The following is a 21,241-nucleotide window of genomic DNA, read 5'->3' on the forward strand; positions in this document are numbered from 1 at the left end:
CACCAAAACTACTAGAAACGTGTTCTGCGCATGCGCGGGCCCAAGAGACACGAGACATGTCTGTCCAAACACCGATCGGTTGGTTCGCTCGAGACACGCGTCTGCGACACGAGTCCTGGGCAACGTGTCTGCGACACTGGTGTGTAAAGCTCCATAAGATAACATAGGTTGGTTTTCGAGGGGCACGTCGCGGGCACGAAAAATATCGGCGACATCATATCCGCGATACCGGTGTGTAACCCGCCAGTATAATAATATCAATCGATGGTACTGCAAGTATATGTGTTAAATTCATTGCATTCCAGACATTAAGAAAAACATGTGTTATAATGTAAATAGCAAACGGCTACAACGGTACGAAAATAATATGCACTAAGAAACATAATATAATAATAATCACGATTGATCGTTTCAATTAATTGTTAACTAGTGTACCTGTTGCTCGAATTCGAGCAATTGCGAAGCATTACAGGCGACTCAAAGATTATGGAAATACTCGCGATCTACACAACAGTTAGTTATAATCAAAATCTTTTGTAAATATCTTTTTTTTTTCAAAAAGTTGATCTTGTTTTTTTAGTGTTTTTAGTGTAAAAGAAAACATTATTATTTCTATTTCGTCTACTTGGTTGTGTTCTATGACTTTTTCTATGTTTCTATTGTTTGCAAATCGGTTATTTCAATGATTGCTCAAGAAATGTAGCACAGTGTTAATTCAGTTTTATTTTTAGCCTATATCAAATTGTCCAGGATTTCTTGCTCTTTTACATTGTAATAATTACACCAACCCAAGTTTCTTCTACAGATGCAATATTCCAAAGAATATCATCTACGTACAATCTCCAAGAAGTAGTAAAAAAGGCAGAAACCAACCCATACAATAGATATAAGTTAACTCAATAACATTATATTGCAAAACATGACACGATGCAGAAGAAAATCTATTTTGAAATCAGAAAAATCCGCTGTACTTCATTTTGACAAATTCAATAAATCACAATTTAAATATTAACAGCTGTTGCATTAAAAAGTATTGTACAATTATGCATATGGTCGTAATGTAAACAAATCTGAAGAGGCAACTTTAAAGGCTTCTGGGGCAGAGCCCCAAGGGAATTTACCTCTTTCCTCTTTTGATGGCTCATCTACAAAGACCTTTGTTTAGAGACCCCTACCAAGTTTCTACGCCCAGCCGTTCTCTCAAATTAGCTGTGACAAAAACCCCGTTTTCCTCCATAAGAATAACATGGGATGGGAATTTAAAGGCCACGGGGGCAGAGCCCCAAGGGAATTCACCATATTTCTCTTTTGATGGCTCATCTACAGACCAAGACCTTTCTTTAGACACCTCTACCGAGTTTCTACACCCAGCCGTTCTCTCAAAATAACTGTGACAAAGAAAAACAGTTTCAAATTAATATATAGATTTTTCTTATGTTGTCTGGCTACAGCCCAGGGCGCAGATAGGCCAAACCAAGACGGCATCGTTTTTGCATTCGCAGAAAGGAAGGCGTTGTGTGTTTTGGCATCCTACCGTCCTATTCGTAAATAATCATAGTTGATCGCAAACCTATTATACTTTGTCACTATATACATGACAACAATTAACTTAACACACTATCCTGAGTATTTACTCAACTTTATTTATATTATAAACTGTTTATGACGAGACTATCGTTAGGTTTGGTTCTATAGGTTATTGCTAAATATTATAGCAATTTATAACGGACGTTTGCATAAGGGAACGTTAGAACTGTATGTCTAATTTTACTTTTCAATTGCAGAATAAATATTGCCACGATCAATCATTTATTGATGATGATAATTGTTCCCAATTTGTGAAATAAACGTGTTCAAAACTATTTTAATACCGTTCCTCGATTATTTTGTCTCCTTGTTTCAATCAGCACTCAATCGATTGTACTATATAATGTGTATTGAAGTTTTTAAGTGTGGGAAACTTAAAATTTGATTTGTAATGAATAAAAAATATAATCTAAAAATAAAAATTCAAGTTTTACTATTGACTGTAAAACATACCATAAAATGGTTTATAGTAAATGGTCTTACTGTATAGTCGAATTAATTGTCAAATGATTTGTACTCAGATCTCTGCAGCGCATATTGTCTACTGAAAATGAGCCGTATCAATTATCAGCACATAGTAGAAAGTGATTCTGCTATTTTCCATGGCCATACGTTGAAAAGTAAAAGTTAAGGAATCAATGTTGTGAGCATGTCCAAGTAGATGGGGCCAGTTTCGACTACCCCCTCCCCCCTCCACGGATAAGTGTGCCTCAGGGACAGATACTGAAGGGCAACAGGCCTCTTACATGATTGTCTCTTACCTTTAATATGAAAACGAAATAATCTTTTCCCTACATATTACGTTCGTAAGCTACAAGCATCGAGCACGAATTAAAAATATTTTGACGTAGCCTACTTAATCCCTTTGGCATTTCATATGTGCTTTGTATTGTATAATTACTGTTGTTATTGGTTAGTCTTGAAAATTGCGTTTACAGATTTTTGTATGTCCCTAAGAAAAGTATTGGCAATGGATATTTGAACAGTCGAAAAGGCAAATAAATGTATATAGTGTGCAACAAAAGTACAACGCCTTACAGTTGGTATATTTCCTTATAGGGTGTTTCAGAACTCCCTACCAATATTTAAGAGCATTGTTACCAGGTAAGAATCATATCTAAATATCATATTTAAATTGTCCGGAAGTCCTTAGCTACTCACTCAGCCGCCATTTTGTTTTTACACAACAATTCTACTAGTAGATTATTAATATATGTAATCTACTAGATTTTTTGTTGTATAAACGCATTGAGCATATTAATAGTCCATTGCACTCGGAACACTCAGTTTTATGGAATTCCCTTTGATTTAATTTAAGCAGCTTTGTAGCAAAACACCATCAGTAAATTTAAAATATCACGACACTCTTAGTGTAACCAAGCGTAAACTGCGTACAACCAATGACTATCAATATAGTCACTATATAGTTTACCATGATATCAATATAATTACTTAAGTATACCATGACATCAATATAGTCACTATAGTATACCATGACATCAATATAGTCACTATATACCATGACTATCAAAATAGTCACTATAGTATACCATGATATCAATATAATCACTTTAGTATGCCATGACATCAACATAGTCACTATAGTATACCATGATATCAATATAATCACTTTAGTATACCATGACATCAATATAGTCACTATAGTATACCATGACATCAATATAGTCACTTAAGTATACCATGACATCAATATAGTCACTATATACAATGACTATCAATATAGTCACTATAGTATACCATGCCATCAATATAGTCACTATATACCATGACTATCAATATAGTCACTATAGTATACCATAATATCAATATAATCACTAAAGTATAACATGACTATCAATATAGTCACTATAGTATACCATGATATCAATATAATAACTTTAGTATACCATGACATCAATATAGTCACTATAGTATACCATGAAATCAATATAGTCACTATATACCATGACATCAATATAGTCACTATAGTATACCATGATATCAATATAATCACTTTAGTATACCATGACATCAATATAGTCACTATATACCATGATTATCAATATAGTCACTATAGTATACCATGATATCAATATAATCACTTGAGTATACCATGACATTAATATAGTCACTATAATATACCATGATATCAATATAATCACTTTAGTATACCATGACATCAATATAGTCACTATAGTATACCATGATGTCGATATAATCACTTTAGTATACCATGACATCATTATAGTCTCTATAGTTTGGTATATACTTGGTATATATTACTTGGTAAGTTACAGGGCATAAAACTCTATTTTAACACATATTCAGTGATCCAATAACTCTTCAGGGGGACGGCCCACAAGGAGTCGGAAGAAAATCTTAAACGGAAGCATAGGTCAATATGCACATTAAATTAAAGGTCTTCTTTAGTAGATTACGATGCCGGAAATACAAGCTCAAAAGAATGCCTGAGTCAAAAATGGTAGATGTTCAAAGATTCATTTAATTTACATTGCTATTATACGCTTAATCATCAGGGGGCACAGCCCTAGGAATCGGAAGAAAATTGTTAACGTAAGCATAGGTCGATATGCACATCAAATTAAAGGTCTTCACTAGTAGATTACGATGCCGTAAATACAAGCTCAAAAGAATGCCTGAGTCAAAAATGGTAGATGTTCAAAGATTCATTTAATTTACATTGCTATTATACGCTTAATCATCAGGGGGCACAGCCCTAGGAATCGGAAGAAAATTGTTAACGTAAGCATAGGTCGATATGCACATCAAATTAAAGGTCTTCACTAGTAGATTACGATGCCGTAAATACAAGCTCAAAAGAATGCCTGAGTCAAAAATGGTAGATGTTCAAAGATTCATTTAATTTACATTGCTATTATACGCTTAATCATCAGGGGGCACAGCCCTAGGAATCGGAAGAAAATTGTTAACGTAAGCATAGGTCGATATGCACATCAAATTAAAGGTCTTCACTAGTAGATTACGATGCCGTAAATTCAAGCTCAAAAGAATGCCTGAGTAAAAAAGATTAAAATTGGCGGATTCAAGAAATCTTTGAACATCTGCCATTTTTTACCCAGGCATTCTTTTGAGCTTGAATTTACGGCATCGTAATCTACTAGTGAAGACCTTTAATTCGATGTGCATATTGACCTATGCTTCCATTTAAGATTTTCTTCCGACTCCTTGTGGGCCGTCCCCCTGAAGAGTTATTGGATCACTGAATATGTGTTGAAATAACGTTTTATGCCCTGTAACTTTGTACCATGTATTGTAAATCTATCTGCATTATTTTTTTAAAATATTTATCTGTCCTGGAACTTTTTTACCACCCTGTATAATCACTTTGGTATACCATGACATCAATATAGTCACTATAGTATACCATGATATCAATATAATCACTTAAGTATACCATGACATCATTATAGTCACTATAGTATACCATGACATCAATATAGTCACTATATACCATGACTATCAATATAGTCACTATAGTATACCATGCTATCAATATAATAATTTTAGTATACCATGACATCAATATAGTCACTATAGTATACCATGACATTAATATAGTCACTATATACCATGACTATCAATATAGTCACTATAGTATACCATGATATCAATATAGTCACTATATACCATGACATCAATATAGTCACTATAGTATACCATGATATCAATATAGTCACTATAGTATACCATGACATCAATATAGTCACTATAGTATACCATGACATCAATATATTCATTGGTTGTACCATAGAAAAAACGTTTATCATTATACTTTAATCAATAGCAAGTGTGTAATTATTTTTTAGTTTCAATAACAAATGATAAATATGTATCCAAATGCCGTAATCTGTGGAACGTGTAGAATTTGACTTAAGCCGGCCGATTGTATGTTATTTGTTGATGTTTTATTTACAATTGTAAAATTTATGCCTTAATTAACAATGGGTTTGTTTTCTGGACGTTTTCGCTTACTTATAAATTGGTATAAAGAGCTTAAGGGATAATAGAACAATTCGGGTAAATGTCTTTTTTGTATTACAACCATTTCAACTAAATTGTTGCTTCACAGTGCAACCTGGTGCAATATTATTTAAATATAGGTAGATTTTTCAAGTAAGTACTCTTTAAGCGTAATTTTTAAAAATGTAATCACACAGTTTCATACGCTAGTTATCTACCAGGTAAGAGGTAAAACTTAACTGATTACAACTATTGTCAAAAAGGAAAAAAATCCGATCCAGGACTAAGTTTTAGAATTGATAATCCTAATCTATTTCCTATCTTCTCTCTTAAGATACACAGCCTATTCCGGAACCCTAGCCAGAGCGGGATGAATGGGGGGTGTAACCTTTGACATTTCCACCGCGCACACTCCCGCCCGGCCCACCACCCCACGGGTCGTCCGCGGCCGCGCGCCCAGTCTGGAGTGAACTGTCCTAGGGACGCCCGGCGCGACCCTTTGACATCCCGTCCTGGACCCTAGTAGAGTGTCGGTGGAAACGCAGGTGAATTGATAGTGTGTTTGCGTCAGGTGTTTAGTGGTGTATAGGAACTTGTGTTTGCACCTGATATGGTAAATAGCCGTATGTTGAATAGTTGTCGGAGCTGGGAGTAGACATGTGTTTGTGTCAGCATTGAAACTGATCGTGGTCTGATATTTTTGTAATTTAAGAACGTGAAACATGTTGTTCTGTAGAAAAATATATACTACTAGTAGTCTTCTCGGTATACTATATGTCTTGTACTAATGTTATTTTTCATTTTACGGCCCTCATAAGATAGAGGAATTTAAGCAAAATATGAACTTGTTTGGATGTAACCACGCGTCGTTGGACTAGTATATCTTCTTCTTCGTTTTCACACCTTAAACGTAAAGAAACATTGAAAGATACCCTTTGTGCGAGGTAGACAACTTGGGGAGAGAAGGAGACAACACCACGTCTTGGGGTTGGGTACTAAACATAGGTTTGGGGTTGTATTGTGTCAAGGCAGTCATCACCGAGGTGGATGATTTTATCTATTTCATACGATTGTTTAAAAGTACGAATATGAGGCTCGTGTTTCGATTGAGTATAATAATGGGCGTTCATACATAATCGCACAGATAAAGTACACATGACATGATGAATTTGTGCAGATGCCGAGTTGTTTAATGGGGTTTCATAATTAGTTTGAGCGAATGTTGTGTCATAAATCTTAAGTTATATTTTATATTGTACTATGATCCACCAACGTCCATTCGACGTGAATTGATAGTGGTGCTAAACTTAATCAACAGTTCTTGCAGTAGGCATACGAATTATTTATACCGAAGGCATTGCCCACTAATAAATAAATATAACTGGCGGATGTGCAAATAAATGAAATTTATTCGATAAACCATGGTTACCATGGTTAAACGTTGGTTACATTGCACTTAGTACTTAAGTTCTCAAATTCGACACGAAACATATACAAACACACGGTAAAAGGTGGTTATTTGTAGAGATTTTTTACAGTTTTTTCCAAACCTCTAAAAATGAACATCCCATATTTAACCAGATCCTCCGCTACAAATCGTGTTTGTCCTTCTCTACACCATACATTTATTTACTCATTTCTGGAAATGATCTTTTTAGGTTACCTTAATCATAATTGTGGCCATTATGAATGTGAACCAAGATCTTATCACATTTATAAATAAATAGTGTACCCGTTGCTCGAAATCGAGAAATTACCAAGTGTTACAGGAGTAGGTAATTTCAAATAGCTTACACCCACATACATTTGTACATGTGAAAATGCAGTATCCAACTCTTGATTTTAACTGGCCGTTAGCTTTATTAGTGGCATAGCTAAATATGAAATTACAAAAAATTGAGTTTTTTTATTAATGGATTAAAATTCACTTTGGGTATGAGATATCGTTGCTTAGGCCTACTTGAGGAACCAGTCAAACCAGTCTCTAATGTTGTTATGCAAACGTTGTTCATGTAATTACGTTCCATTAATCAATAAATTTGATAATATTTTACCACTGTTTTTTTTTTTTTTGTATTTGCTGATGTGGTTGCAGTTTACTTAGAGAACAGCATACTTGGGAATAATGAATAGAAATTCTATCGAAAAGCACTATTCGTTAGTTTTTTTGGCTAACTTCTATTTTATTCGTTCGTTTTTAAATTAACTAACTAATAACTTCTATCAGTTACTTTTTACGGGACTAACTAATAACTTGTAACTAGTTAGAATTTTCAACTAACTTTCCCAATTATGCGGAAGCATCTCAAATACGGGTTATTTATTTCACATGATCAGTTAGGGTTGCGTGCGGCCGTGAGAGGTCAGTGCCCTTGTAGACAAACAACGCGGGGGTGGGGAAAGAGAAAGTCAAAGTCCAGTTGCTTTGGAATGCAGTGGGCCTTTGGAAGGGTAGTGACGGCCATTATCAACGAATACCTGTTAATCGCCACCACTGACAATCGCTACCAACTCAAATTTTGCGACAATCGCTACCAGTCTCTACATGCGGCCGTGAGTCACCACCCTCACCGCTACGTGACGACATACCTTAACCAACATACTCCCCTCCCTTCACTAACCAAACCACCCTATTGGGAATGGCCACTGAAGTAACACCTATAGTGCTATAATTCATTCTGTGTTACAAACGGTTCATAAACGGTTCTGTGTTTACGGTACTATAGTTCATACTACTGTTGTTAGAAACAGAGGTCGACGTCGATTTTTTAATTACATTTTTAGCTGATGTAGTTTGGTTGTAATGTAACTTATACAGTATTGTACGATAGGGGGCTTCCTGCCGCGCCGCACCATGCGGATTCTGCCTCTAATCTCACTTTTAATAAAGTTTAGATATTCAACTTTGGACGTGTACAGAAAAGTTCCTAAACTACTTAGAAAAACACGGAGTACATTTAAATGTTCATAGTTTTATTCTTTGTATTCTTCTAAAAATGAATATTGTTAGCTCTTTTATAAAAATCAATATGGCAGTCAGAATATAAAGGAGCGTTGTTTTAAGAGTTTCAAAAACGATCCTGTGCCTTGATAATTCGTATATTGTAAAACAAAGTCAGAACGTTAGCAAATTTTAATAAAATATTGATACATATTTTAAATTAATTTGTATGTTTTCAGAATTTTTTTACGCCGAAAAGTTTTTGTTGTTAATGATGTAAACTAACTTTTTCGAAGAAGGTTCGGATGTTGGCTGTTGAATATTTGCATCATTGAATCATGCTCCTTCTCATGGGTAAATCTTTACGTACTGTATATATTTTTTTTAATAACACGCTAGTTATTATTATTGCAGAATATAATGCCACAAGACAGTTTTAATAGCCTATTGACCAATTCATTCCGTTGATGCATTGCAATGAGTTAATCTCAAGCTTCTGATCTTTTTGATAGCATAAGCAGGCTATTGTGTTAGTTAACAAAACCACGTGTACTGACTAAAAACAAATAGGGTAAGAATCAATATCAAAAATACATCAATATACATTGTGACGTAAACTTTTGAAATTAACTGTCCTTTGGATTTATCGCTAACTCTCCTTTGGATCGGAACTAGCTAATTCTGGTACGGTACTATGAAGTAGCCGTGATCATAGTATGACATACCCTCCCCCCCCCCCTATTTCCAAGAACGGGCCGGACTGGTAGCGATTGTCACTGGTAGCGAATGTCACTGGTGGCGATTTACAGGACACCTTATCAACACCCCAAGCACTGATGGGTGGGAAGGGGAAATGTTTGTTTGGTGATTGATATATCATCTCAAGTGTCAAAACATTGTCTTTAGTTGATGTTCATTATCTGACAAGTTTTATTTCATTTGTTTATGTTGTAGTAATGTAAAATGTGACAATGTTTGATTAAAACACAAGTACCAGGGGACCGATCTTGCTCGAGGTGTTTGATTTGTTCAAGAGGTAAAAAAGAGAGCTTATAAGCCTACAAATATTTTCAGTCTTACTACGATTAATTAAGTAGTAAAGTCAATTCGTTTTTGTTAGACATCCACTTATCCTCAATTTAGTCTACAAAACTTTTTAATCTGGACGATCAATCTATAAAATGTCCACAATAAGCTTCAATCAATATAAAACTCATGATACATAACATCTGTTATCTGACGACCGTTATTGCATTAAGTCACTGGAATTGTGGAACGTTGCAACTATAATTACGGGATGGTGTAATAACGCATCAATTCGTGCGGTGCATCGTCGAAGAATACAAATCTCCTTGGCCTTTCCTTTAGATTTTTAGTTCAATGTCAGTGTATATTGTTTTGCAGTAAAACTGTTTTTGAACAGTCGTAACTATCCCTTTGGTTAGTAAGACATCATACAATGCAAATGTATTATACAAGCAATTTTCAATAGCATTGAAATTGGAGGAAATCGTAGGAGCCATTTTATAAATCATATCGTGCGCAATCTTTACTCATATTATAGTACATATTAGTAACCAAGATGTGACATTAAAAAATACTTTAAAACAACTGCCCAACGAACAGCTAATTTCTACTAAAACTAACTTTATTTTCTATCAGTTAGTTTTTCAACTAACTAATAACTTCTATCAGTTACTTTTTAAACTAACTAACTTATAACTTCTATCAGTTACTTTTTACGGGACTAACTTATAACTTCTAACTAGTTAGAATTTTTGACTAACTTCCCCAACTATGGAGAACAGACAATATAAAATATTAGGGAACCCGCGCGGCTCAGTAAGATCAACAACGTCAACTTGTTAGAAATTGATTTTCGATATCTCTTATTCGCCTAAATGTCTGCTTTATTTTCATTGATTACTTCTAATGAATGCTAAACATGGTCCTTTAATTCCAGTGAACACGTCTGTAATACATGGTGGCTGAAAAGTAACTTGCACCCCCACCTAACTTTTCAACCATTTGAGAGATTTGAAATCGGTTTGCGGCAACCTTCTTAGATATGAGAGGCTACAATAATTATGGTCAATTTTGAAAATTTTGCCCTTAGGGGTAGCGGGGGTAAGGGGTAGCTCAAAATTTTCAAATGACAAGTATAGTCGAGTTCGGTATCATTTTACAGGTCTTGACGAAACATAACAAATAACATAAAGAAAACCAAAATCAGCTCACTAATATTTAAATGGCGCCCTAAAACGTTTCAAATCCAAATAACCATAAGGGTGGAAAAAATTAACTTGCACCCTCTTTAACTTTTTAACTATTTGAGATATTTGAAATCGGTTTGCGGAAACTTGTTTGGAAATGAAGAGCTACAATAATTATGGCCAGTTTTGAAAATTTTGCCCTTAAGGGTAGCGTGGGTAGGGGGTAGCTCAAAATTTTCAAAGGACAAGTATAGTCGAGTTTGGTATCATTTTACAGGTCTTGACGAAATAAAACAAATAAAATAAAGAAAAAAGAAATCGGACCATTAATAACAAAATGGCAGCTAAAAATGATTGAGACAATGGTTATTTAAAGTAATTTTGAACTGCCATTTTGTTAATAATGGTCCAATTTCTATTTTCTTTATGTTAATTGATATGTTTTGTCAAGACCTAAAAATGATACCAAACTCGGCTATACTTGTCATTTGAAAATTTTGAGCTACCCCCTACCCCCGCTACCCTTAAGGGCAAAATTTTCAAAACTGACCATAATTATTGTAGCCCTTCATATCCAAACAAGTTGCCACAAACCAATTTCAAATATCTCAAATAGTAACAAAGTTAAAGAGGGTGCAAGTTAATTTTTTTGCCACCCTCATGGTTATTTGGATTTGAAACGTTTTAGGGCGCCATTTTGTTATTAGTGAGCCGATTTTGGTTTTCTTTATGTCAATATTTATGTTTTGTCAAGACCTGTAAAATGATACCAAACTCGACTATACTTGTCATTTGAAAATTTTGAGCTACCCCCTACCCCCGCTACCCCAAGGGCAAAATTTTCAAAATTGACCATAATTATTGTAGCCCCTCATATCTAAGAAGGTTGCCGCAAACTGATTTCAAATATCTCAAATGGTTGAAAAGTTAAGTGGGGGTGCAAGTTACTTTTCAGCCACCCTGTATATTGCAACAGGTCTGAATAGAAACTTCCTAAAATAAAACGAAAACATCCAATAAAATTCACATTACACATAATTATAACGTTGGTGTCCGGACATCATTAAACGAATCGTCCACACATATCCTTTATATCAATTTCACTGCATCAATCGCTAAATAAATAAGTGTAAACAAAGAAAAGTAAAAACAACAACATATAGTTTGTTTTGTAAACGGTTGAGTCAAAAATAAAATAATATTCATTTGAAAAAAATAACTGGTCACATGTTGAAGGAATTTAAAACGTAAACACGCTAGTAAAGCTAGTGACGTAACTAAAATTGTCTTTGTTCATTATCCATTCCGTTGTAAGTTATAATATCCTTGATAATTAAACCACCCTCATTGAATCAATGTACATCGTTATTCCCCATATTCATTTATTTAAACTATAAAATATCCAGCGCCTCCAAACGTAACCACAACTAAACACACGCCAAACAACTTTTTAGATTTCATCAAAGGATGGTTAGTCTAATTGCAGTATCCTAGGTCAATGATGACGTTGTGTTCAATCTATGTCATTCATCTGTATATCTTTGGATAAAATCCGTCTGAGGTTGTGGTGGTAAAATTTAACATCGTATTCCTGAGGATTCTTGATCTCCTGCTTTATGACATCAATATTTCCGGGCCTAATCCAAACAAAGTTTAGGCATTCAAAAAAATTGATTGTAAACAAAAAGCCACGAAGATGAATTAAAACATGTAAAAATTGTGATTTTCCTACCCTTTCCTAAAAAAGTTGAGCAGTAAAATAATTTGCATATCCTTTTTTTTAAGACTCGTGTACATAGCCTCGACTTGTATACATCGATGGTGTTACTTATCTCGGCGGTCTACTAATCTTACTTATTTCCTATAATCAATGACAAAATCAGAGTAAATAAAATAACCTCATTCTATAGAGCATTTTTATATCTAACCAGCTGTTAGTTAAAAAAAAATATATTGCACTAAAACAAACCGAAGATTACAAAGATTACTTAAAAGAATAATTTGAACATCCTAGTATTTAACTATGTGTATTGAAATAATCTGTCATCCTCTTATCGAAGGATTGAACGTGTCAATGATTAGCATTACACATAGTATAAATAAGTCAACCCTTAGCATGTCTTTTAATCTTATCCAAATGCTGAATTTGTGTTACAAACGCTGAATGTTTACAGCTAATTATGTTAAGCAAATTATATTAATACCAAAAGCCAGTTTAGAATCTTAGCGTCGGCTGCTAGACTTTTCAAAAATTAAAACTTAATTTCCAAAAAACTGGGACTCTAAACTAAATTTATGGCTTCTACATTCCCTAGTTCTCAAAATTATCTTTCTTTCAACACAAAAATCATGAAAATTCGTCGAGTGGTTGATTCAGAATTGTGAAATAAAAAAACCCTGTTACGTTTTAATATTATAGATGAGTAATCTTTAGGTGGCTTACCTCAGTAAAAAAAAAAAATACTGATATTCCAGTTACTGAAGCTTGATATTCAATGGGATGAGCTCACCTTGTACACTCTGTTACTTATTCTTTACAATAAAAAAAAACCCATGAAAGTAAGGTTATTCGATAAAACCCCCTTTGGAACTTGAAATTCGCCTAAAATAATCTACAATTAATTATACTATCTTACTAATAATACTTTCAATTTACTATTAAATTTCAACTTAATCTATAGCTGTTGTTTGTCACTTAAAAATTGTTTCGAAAATACTATTGAAAACATAGCATCGAGGAAAAGAGCAAACAAAAATATTAGTCGAGCTGTTGTTAGCGGCTGGAGGGACTGTTTAAGCAGCTTGTTTTCTTAAATGTCGCGTGCATTTGACAGAAAACCAATCACAATGTTTTAGCTGGTTACGTACATCTTTGTAAAAAGTGGGTAAGCTCGTGTTGTATTGTGATTTATCTTAGTTTAAGTGGGGATTTAGTCTTAATTCTGTGTTTTATACATAATTTGCCTCCAGGATTGATCTATTGACATAAAATGAGGTTATAACCCCGGAACTATAGTCATCGAAGACAATAGAGGACTGATTGACGACAGGTTAGTAACCTCATTTTATGTTAATTCTGTGGTTTTAGGTGGGGATTTATGATGTTGTAGTAGCCATGGTAAAAGATTTGAATATGTGAATGCGATGTTTGATTTTTAACCGACTTCACGACCACCAACAAAAGGAGGAGGTTCTCAATTTGTCTGTGGCAATGTTTTTTTTTTCTATGTATGTTCACCAATTTCTCTGTGATTCGTCTTTTACCGATCAGCGTGGTTCCACCATCAAAATAACCAGGGGAGTTTCTATTTGGTACCATATAGGTATAACATTATGTTTAAATGTAATATTTGTTTCGTGAAAAATGCTTAAAACCTAAAATATTCAACATTTATTTTGTTTATATTTGTGCAGAGAAGTCAATAAATAATAATAATAATATTCCGACAGCTGTTAGTTGAAACCATTTTAATGAAGCTACAGACAGTTCTTCATGAAACAGTTGCTTCGTATTGATTAATAATAATATAAAAAAAAAACAATGATTTATACCTGTAGTTATATATAATCGCCTGCAATATGGACTGGACATCCTATTTAAATGTAGAGTATGTTGTGTCAAAAATCATCATAGAACTGCGCCGACTTGAAATACGTGAGCTTGAATATTACAAAAGTTTTTAATTCTTTTTAGAGCGTTTGAAGTCGGGTTTGTTTTACATAAATTATTTTTCTACATTCGGCTACGCAATTTAATAGGACATTTATATAGTTTATTATTTGTTATTTTACAGAGCAGTATGATAGTCCTATTAAATTGCGTAACTGAATGTATAAAAAAACTGATAACTCGGTTGTTTGGAATTGGATTTAAATTATCTATCTTTTTGATTTGTAGAACAATTTCCTTAATATTTACGGTTTTCATGAAATTTGAAATTTATGATTTTCAATGGCCGCCATATTTAAATGGCTTGAGATATTGGAACGAAACTATCTAAGCTCTTTTTACCTACTAAAATACACATTTATTTAAATTTAGAATTTTCTATATCAAAAAATGCCCAAGATATGAAATAGTTCTTAAAAATCACAAACAGACCGACAAACAAAAATCTAGGCGTTTTCGACCCATACTTATGTGGCAGTTTATGTCTCTAAGACAAACGTGGCGGTTCCTGTATTGACAACTTTATTACGTATATCCATGTGGATCGTTTCTCCGCTGCCGTTGTTCCAACCCGTGTATCTGATCATGATGCGATTAGGATGCTACTGTGGACACAAGACCAACCACCACAGATGAACCTGCTCTTCCGCTGAAAAGAAGCAGGCCTATCAAAGGTTTCGGATTTACTTACTTCATGCATCTAATTAGCACTTTTAATTGGCTTATTTTGTATACAATTAGTGATCCTTCTGATTCTGTTGATATTTTCCTTTCATCATTTGTAGGGATAGTTGATAAGGCTTATCCTTTAGTGCAAAATAAGGTTAAGTTGGGTAAAGGCAATGCACGTGTTAACAAATGGTATACTACTGAATTACACAATCTTAAAAGCTCATGCATTGAAATTTACAGTTCTCTCAAATTAAGTGGCTGTGCCCATGAAGTTTTAAACTTCGCTCAGCGAAGAGTGAATATTTTTCTAACCTTGTAAATCAGTCTGCAGTTAGCTCATTGACCTCCGTAAACACTAAGCCTAAAGTCCGTTTAGGTAATAATTTGAAATTACCTAAACGCCACGTGGGCTAAGACTTAGCCCAAGGAACAAGTCCAGAAAATATGTCCAGACAATTTGGAAAAACTATGTATAATCTATACTACTATAAAAAACTAATTGTGCCTGTCTGTGTGTATGTTAATAAATCACGTAAAACTACGAAACCGATTGGGCTCAAATTTTACAAAAAAAAATGTAGCTACTGTTTTATTTAAGCTACAGTTGAGTGTAAGAACCTTATTTGTTTACTTATCAGCTTACATAAAACTCAGTGTAAAAAAAATAAATTCGTCTTTTTGAGTTTGGCCACCTCTGTGACTGGTAAGATTAGAAAGCGTTGACACACACTTGACTTGAATAATGAATAGGCAAAGCTCCTCCCCTACACGTTGTCATCGCTGCTGTAAGTTTCTCCCCCATTTTTTGTCCCTGCTCATTAGGACCTTTGGTCAGTCTGTATGTTAGAAAAGACCTTTGAACCATTGGGCAATCTGTATGTGGCCACGAATGGCCGATATTTATAGGCATGCACTGTGGATGCGATGCTCCCTGGTGTGGATTAACGTCCGCAATAGTGAGTACTACGACTATCCGCAGTACTATCCTGATAATTAGACCAATTCGTTAATTACAAGGAAAAAATGTGGTTCGGATTGCACTATAAACTCGTACTACATAAACTGTGTCCTCCACCATTGCAAACTCAAATCACCAGGCATCACTGCAATAAGCTCGTTACACCTACACACCAATGCCGTATGAGGACGGGTACACTGCTAGTACAGTAATGAAAATGTATGTATAAATCAGTCATTGAACTTTGTAAGCTAATCAGACAATAATGTTTGTTTCAGTGGCGAGTGGCAAGTGTTGGTGAAGACAGCGATGTGATGAGTCACTCTAGGTCCGCGAGTCCTTCACTGAACACGCTGGTGAGTCACCACTGGGCTTGTCCTCCCCCTGACAAAATCATAACTTAAACATTTATCTAAGCTTTTAAGATTCGAGGCAGTTGAGTACTTGGTCCTATAACAGTCCCAGTGTGGTGCGGTTTCGGCTCCCTGGACTGAAACATCTCGATATGTTTTATAATTTGCTTATGTCTGAGTAGCCGAGTGGTTACATGAAATCTGCGTTGGTTCGATTCCAAGCGAGATCGTTTGCAGACCCCCAAAAGGCATTATTTGTCATTAGTCTATGAATTTATAGTAGCAAAAACAAAATGGTCGACGTTAGATAATAACAAGACAAGGGTTTGAACAGTCTGCTGCTTTCAAAATTTGGCGTAGATACAGCTGTTAAATATTTTTTTTATGTTTTCCTTTTGCTAACTAAAATATATACAGTGTGTTTAAAAATAACTAGTGTAGATGTTGCTCGAAATCGAGCAATTACAAAGAAGTAAAGTTGTTAAAAGTAGTGATTTAAAATCAAATAGGCCTAACTTATTTAAAAACTAATAAATGTCATAATTTCCGATGAGTTTAAAAGACTCAAGTCATAGATTACTTACAACGGTTCCATATAATTGACATTTCTTGTAAATCTATATCTATTTACTTATTTAATACGCAAGCAGGTTTTTTGTGACAATTACTCCTCCGAAACTATTGAACCGATTGACAAGTTTTTGGTGTCATTGGAAAGAGCGTAACGTGAAGTTGTGCAGGAAACTTTCTTTTTAGGGAAATAATTAGAGAGTGAGGCCCTGGGGCCCTTTAAAGTTTCGTATTTCTCCATAAGGATAACATGGGAGATAATTTTTATTTACACAAACATATGTTTGTTACTTGAAAATAGTCAAAGTTTACTACATAATAATTGCTGTGTATTATGACTGTTAATGTATACTACATTTCAATCAAGGATTGTGTACCTTAAAGTTTACTCATAATGGATCTCACTACTTTATTTTAATGCTGGGAATAGTAAAATTTAGTTGAGAATAAGTTACCATGATTTAGAAAACCTTATTATAATAATTGATGTATTTAAAATCACAAATCTTTGACATTACTAATTCATTAGAAACGAAACAGCTGATCGTGAAATCAAATAAATCATCTATTTCATGTAAATAATGTTTTTACACAAACATAGTTTTTTTTAACCAATAACTTGATTCTTTTTTACTTGGGTGTATTTTGAGTTAGCAGTTTTGAAAGCACCAAGCCAAGTAACTTCTATCTAATTTTCTATGTAAACTAACAGTATTAATGAATTACTACATGAACTTGAAAAGTTAGGTAATTAATTGTCAGTATGCCAAGAGGAAGAAGAGTGAGTCCTCGAAAACAGACGAAGGCGGAGACACCCATCTAGAAATTCCAACTGAGTTTTTAAATATAGAGGTCAGTGGATTGCCAAGACACAGATTATACTAATAAAAGGGGGCAGTGGTTTTATTGATATTAATACATCAAAAAGGGCCTCACAAGGCTTCATGTGATCAGAACGGTTAACAACAATGTAAAGTAGAATGTAAAGTCCTAACTGGAACAAGTGAGTAGGGACATATTTTGATTTCGAGGATAAAAATTTGCCCGTCTGAAACAAACTTACCTTTTAAAATGGAAAGATGCTAATTTCGGTTATCTTTGGCATTTGCAGCACAAGAATACAGCTAAAAATGACTGGACTGCTTCCCTTCTATTATTACTGTATTTAATTTTCGACTTCGAGTCAATATATTTAACGCGATGAATTTGTTTTCTAAATTCATATGTTTTTTGCGGGGCATTGAGCCGCACAGGTTCACTAGTTATTTTATAATTTCCAAAAGCTGATCTGGTTTTTAGTGTATTCTACACATATTTCCCACTTATAGCCGCATTAGGTTGTCCATGTTGATCTTCGTCAATGATAATGTAGTCTGCAACTACCCATTGTCCGCCAGTACGTTTACAAATTTCAGTCATTTTTTATAGCGATAACATTTTGTTCACATTACTTAAGAACTGCCTGATTTTCTGCATAACCTCTCTATCACAATTGTATTTGCTTCAATTGGCAATAATTTGGCTAGTTATTGTTATAACGTAAGTTATATCATTGAGTATACACGTATACTCAATTATATACTTGTATACTTAATGGTTATATTTACCAGAAAAAAATGCAGAATTGAAAGGCCTAATGTTGTTCAGATGGTTTTTTGTTTCCCTTAAATGTGAATAATGCAAATCCTTCAATGAAAGTTTTATTGAGGTTTCTTGGATGTAGTCATATTATTTTAAAATCACTTGACTTTTATGAAAACATATTTAATGACCTTGTCGTAACAGTTTAATTCAGCCTTAGAGTGTTTTCCTTTGCCTATCATCATAAGGTTAAGTCCGTGTTTCCTACAAAATAGTAACACTTCGGCCAACATCCTTGTTAATTGTTTGTGTGAATCTTCATATTGTAGGCGTTCTTGATTATATAGGAGGTAAAATATATCAAATTGCCCAGGCTTTCTCGACTTTTTACATTTTAAATTAAAATAGTTAATATTTAATTTCAACAAAATCAGTAAATGTCCAATGCGTTTAGTTGAATTGAAAAATAAATACAGCAATTAAATTGTACAGCTGATCAAAATGTAAACAAGTATGTTCTTCACAAAGATAACATGGGAACTTTCAAAGCCACTAGGGCAAAGCCCAAGGGACTTTTTCAAAAATGTAAGACCAGTTTGCAAATCTACGCGACACGTTCTTTCCAATGAGACGTCAATGGATAAAATCGGTTAAAAAATGGCGGAGTAGTTCAACCGACATGTAGCGTATTAATTATATAGATGGTTTTTAGAACGCCATTCCTCTGTTTTCCCCTTGTAATCGATCCCTGCGCATATGTGTAAATTACCTTTCTTAGAATAACGTCTGTTTAAACAGCAGGGTTTGTCTTTGGTATTACCCGAGTAAAACGTAATATCCTCTTTAATTTCTTGATAAGCATTTTTTTAGATAATAAATAATGATGATTACTATATATATATATATATTAATAGGCAAGCATGTTTATTGGAAACCTTTTTTCTCAGCTCGTGTGCATCGCAGGAAAAATCTACGCATACTATTTGAAATATATTTGCCTGTAGATGTACCCTTTATAAATTAAAATAGGCTCAAAAATAAGCACAAAAAATGAATTTAAAATGTTAAAATAATTAACATTTGCCTTATGGGTTGCCATGCTGGTTACGTAATAACAACGAAATAAAAAATACCCCCGCCGCAGCAAACCTGCAGACTAAGCGAATTTCCATTTGCCTGATTGGATTTACACTAAAATGTCTCCTTAAAAATATCACATTTATTCCCATTTAAATAACATTAGTTTAACGAGTACTTAGGTTTGCTGCAAAAGGGAGGGTAAAAAGGTGTTTTTTTTTGTAAAATGTTAATAGTTTAGTATGAAATGAATGCATTTCCCAAATTTGATCAAAATATGATCATAAACAAGAAAACTACAACAGGTTACTTATTCTCCATAAAAATAACATGGGAATTTTAAATTTACAGTTTTTTGGAATTTTCTCCGTAACCATTAGGCGCATAATAACGCTTCAATATACTAAATTATTTGTTTTTTTAAGCTCTACAAAATGGTTTGAAGAGAAAATGCTAAATTTTAAGTTTTTAGGGTAAAAAATGGGAAAACCCAAATTTTGTCCCATAAAACCCCCCATAAACCCCTTTTCCCATAGTCCGATCATGCTGGTTCGCGAACTCGTTCGAATAAACGTAGGTTTACACGTTTGTACCAAATTTCATCAAAATCGGATGATTTTTGCTCGAGTTATCGCGCTAACGGACACACATATATATATATACTAGCTGACCCGGCGAACTTCGTATCGCCTAAGTTATAGGTTTCCCCTAAGACAGACCGACCCGGCAGACGTTGTCTTGCCTTTGACTATTTATAATTAAAGTACCGTTACGTTTAATTTTCAAGATGATCTCGTTCGCATCGCTCAATCACGTCCTGGTTGAAGTTCGTTCGCTACGCTCACTCACCTTTGGGTTGGAGCTCGTTCGCTACGCTCACTCACCTTTAGGTTGGAGCTCGTTCGCTGCGCTCACTTGCCTTCAGGTTAGCTCGTTCGCTACGCTAACTCGCCTCCAGGTTGAAGTTCGTTCGCTACGCTCACTCACCTTTTGGTTGCAAATTAGCTGTTGTCATAAATGTAAAAGAAATAATAGTGCTGCACCCTGTTGGTAATCCTTGTAACTTTAATGCTATTGAACATCATAGAACAGAACCAACTTGTTTAATTGAAACAGCTGTTAAGATTCATTAATTCCATTTCTCATAAGGTTAACATGGGAAACTCCAGAGCCACTGGGGCGGAGCCCTTTTAAGAATTTCGAAACGGGAAATAGTTTACGTCCAATTCGCATACCTACAGAATTTACACACCAAATTTCATAACGATCGGTGAAGTCGTTCCGGAGGAGTTTGCAGACAAACACTGTGACACGAGAATTTTATATATTAGATATATATATGTGTCCGTTAGTGATAACTCGAGCAAAAATTATCCGATTTTGATGAAATTTGGTATAAATGTGTAAACCTACATTTATTCGAACGAGTTTGCAAACCAGCATGATCGGACTATGGGAACAGGGGTTTATGGGGGGTTTTATGGGGTAAAAATGGGTTTTTCTAATTTTTCACTCTGAAAACATAAAATTTTGCAATTTCTTTCTAAACCATTTTGTAGAGCTCAAAAAAACAAATAATTTAGTATATTTAAGCATTGTTGCATGCCTAATGGTTAC

The 21,241-nt window shown here is 34.3% G+C and overlaps 1 protein-coding gene across 10 annotated transcripts in view; it reads left to right on the forward strand.

The window, feature by feature from the left end:
- LOC129004706 (protein retinal degeneration B) overlaps nucleotides 1-21,241 on the forward strand; it is a 265,785-nt gene that overhangs the window by 50,082 nt on the left and 194,462 nt on the right. For 9 of the 10 annotated variants that reach the window (XM_054433336.1, XM_054433276.1, XM_054433310.1 and 6 more), the window contains exon 2: nucleotides 16,322-16,399. The gene's annotated coding sequence lies outside the window, so the exon portion shown is untranslated. Of the gene's footprint in view, nucleotides 1-6,086; nucleotides 6,203-16,321; nucleotides 16,400-21,241 lie in introns of those variants that run through there. The other variant, XM_054433285.1, reaches the window with a different exon arrangement.

Source organism: Macrosteles quadrilineatus, unplaced genomic scaffold (genome assembly GCF_028750875.1).
Source record: "Macrosteles quadrilineatus isolate MER2022 unplaced genomic scaffold, UCM_ALF_1.0 Scaffold_1__1_contigs__length_201487025, whole genome shotgun sequence".
NCBI classification, from domain to species: Eukaryota; Metazoa; Arthropoda; class Insecta; order Hemiptera; family Cicadellidae; genus Macrosteles; species Macrosteles quadrilineatus.